Source organism: Falco punctatus (genome assembly GCF_963210335.1).
Source record: "Falco punctatus genome assembly, chromosome: 14".
In the NCBI taxonomy this organism is placed as follows: Eukaryota; Metazoa; Chordata; class Aves; order Falconiformes; family Falconidae; genus Falco; species Falco punctatus.
The window spans coordinates 13,854,190-13,856,689 of NC_137594.1; the positions used below are offsets into that span (position 1 = coordinate 13,854,190).

The 2,500-nt window shown below is 37.6% G+C and overlaps 1 protein-coding gene across 11 annotated transcripts in view; it reads right to left on the minus strand.

The window, feature by feature from the left end:
• The window catches only part of ZNF536 (zinc finger protein 536), a 354,573-nt gene that overhangs the window by 236,879 nt on the left and 115,194 nt on the right, over positions 1–2,500 (minus strand). Inside the window, exon 5 of one of the 11 annotated variants that reach the window (XM_080410809.1) lies at positions 1–2,500. This exon is cut by the window's left edge and continues 12,642 nt beyond it; it is cut by the window's right edge and continues 1,628 nt beyond it. The exons of the other annotated variants lie outside the window; for them this stretch is intronic. The gene's annotated coding sequence lies outside the window, so the exon portion shown is untranslated. 11 annotated transcript variants of the gene reach the window in all.

The following is a 2,500-nucleotide window of genomic DNA, read 5'->3' on the forward strand; positions in this document are numbered from 1 at the left end:
TGTGAATTTATAAATGACACCACACATCAATAAACTAAACACTTAAGTAGTAATTTAAAAGACAGAATGCATTTCCAAATTTTAGAAATAAATCCAGTAGGTTCTATTATATTACACATTAACAATATAAATATTTTAATATACTGTAAAATGTATGTGTTCAATGACTCATGTTAGGTTTATGTGCTGTGGACAACTGTCTTAACAACAATGTTTATATGGTCATAACTAAGTTTTTAATTTAACACCCCATTAAGATGAGGTGAGAGGATTCACACCTCTGTCAGCACTATTGTTTCAAGTCCATCTCCATCTGGGTGCAGATTCAACAAGGCACCATTTCCTCGATTTACAATGCTGTCACCTTCAAAGAGTCAACCACTTGCTTCTCTTCCCCCATGCACATACAATGAAAGTGCAGGTGTGCAAGCCACTATATTTGTTAATGGAACGTCACTCACTAACACACAGTGAATACTGGATGAATAAAATAACTGTATTTTCATTAGCTGGAGACATTTCTGAAGAGTGGAATTCATCTTCCTACTACACATTCAGGTAAAGAAAGATATATTAAGTTAAAGGCAAAAGCTAGCTTTCTTTAAACTAAGAGCAGAAAGTCCAAAATTTTACCAAAATAAAATACATATGCATGTAAAATGAAATTCCACTCATAGGTAAATTAATAACCATGGGTTTCTAGTTGTTTCACTCTGCTATCAAACCTTTCCAGTTTGAAGATGGAAGCAAGTATTCAACATACCACAGAACAGCCTCAGAAACTTCAGACCAAAGCCCAAAGTTTCCACATATCCTCACATTCTTCACAATGAAGACAGGTCTGCGAGATGCAGAATTGTAGCTCACACAGCTATCACTGTGGGTATCCAACACCTATACTGACTGGGCCTTCAGGCACAGCTCTTCTGCACTAAAGATAACTCCGACTCCATTTCTGCCACCGGCAGTCTTCTGACAGAGAAATAGCCATAACTCAGTTGCCTTCAGCCACAGCTATGAAAGGCAAGGAAATAAAAAGGTGCCCATCCACAGTGCAAAGTGGAAACCTGCTGTGCACATGCTTCTTGTGCATCAGTGGGTGCAGAGCCCAGAGGATCCACTGTGACACGTATCTTCTAGTGACTGTTCTGGGGCAAAGCCCAAAAACTTCCTACACTCAAAAGACAATAGCAATCATGGGGAACGATGCCAGACAGCAGTGAGAAGAGGTCTACCCCTCCCCATTCCTGCAACTCTACATTCAGCTGCTCTACCATCGACCATAAGAATTTTGTTTTCTGCCTAAGATGGGGAATTTGTCTGCTGCACTAATTTTGCCCCTTCTGACTGCAGAAACTTCAGAGCATTAGCAGTGCACAGGTGATGGGTCTATTCAGAAGAATAATAGATTTTGCTTCTTTTTCTGGGTCTCAGAAAATCTACATTGTTGAGTAGTTTGTTACTGAATCAGGCACTTATTGTATGTACAGATTACATAAACAAGAAGGTCAATTTTGTTTCAAACCTATATGAATATGGTACTGGGACTGAATTAACTACTGATTGAAAAGTTACACATTTTCAGCTAGCTAATCATATTTTATTTCACTGCATGCAGACAGCAGTGCAATGAAATTAGCTGTTTGTTTGTACATTTTGGAAAATGTTTTAACTTCAAGACTATAAAAAACACCCAGGAAAAATTTAATGTATCTCCAGGTGAGATTGCTAGGGTAAAAATAATCAGGTGATAATAACTGAGCATACTTAACAGAAACTGAGTTGCTTTCTCATGATTTTTGACCATGCTTTTCCTTTCCTCAAAGTGTGATCACCCTTCCTCCATCATGAATTTACAGTTTTAAAGCATAGCTTTATCTTTCATAGTGTAAAAACAATCTCAGAGATCTAATGTTGCATTTACTTACCCAGTATAGAAATACAAATGCAAAAGCTTTAGCAAGCTTTTCTCACATCAACTAACCGGTAAGGATATGCACAGTAACATTACTACTTTTTATGTAAAAAAGAGATGATATTTTACATAATTTCAGACAAAATACATATTACCAGGTTGTACTTGTCTATGGCAGTTGAATCCTATCTCAAGATAGATGCTTTAGTATGTGTGCTGAAAACATCTGATTAATCCAGAACTACTGTTTTCTTAAGAAAGAAATAGCTGTAAAAAGGTACCAAAGATTATGAAACATTTGTCTGTGGGAGGGGGGAGGAGAATGGTGCTTCCACAATCCCTTATTGTTCTATCATATCTAATCCTCAGTACTAGTGCCCATAATGATTCCCAACTGGTAGATGAACTACTTTGAACATCCCTGAAGCAGAATTGCTACCCACTAATGTATCAGCTAAATGTTAGAAGACTCCTAACTCCCCCATCTGTGTTTTACCTCCCCAGAGGGTAAATACATTGAATAGTGATTCCCTTGCCTGGCACACACTTTCTAAACCTTACTGGCAACTGTTTTGATTTCCAGTC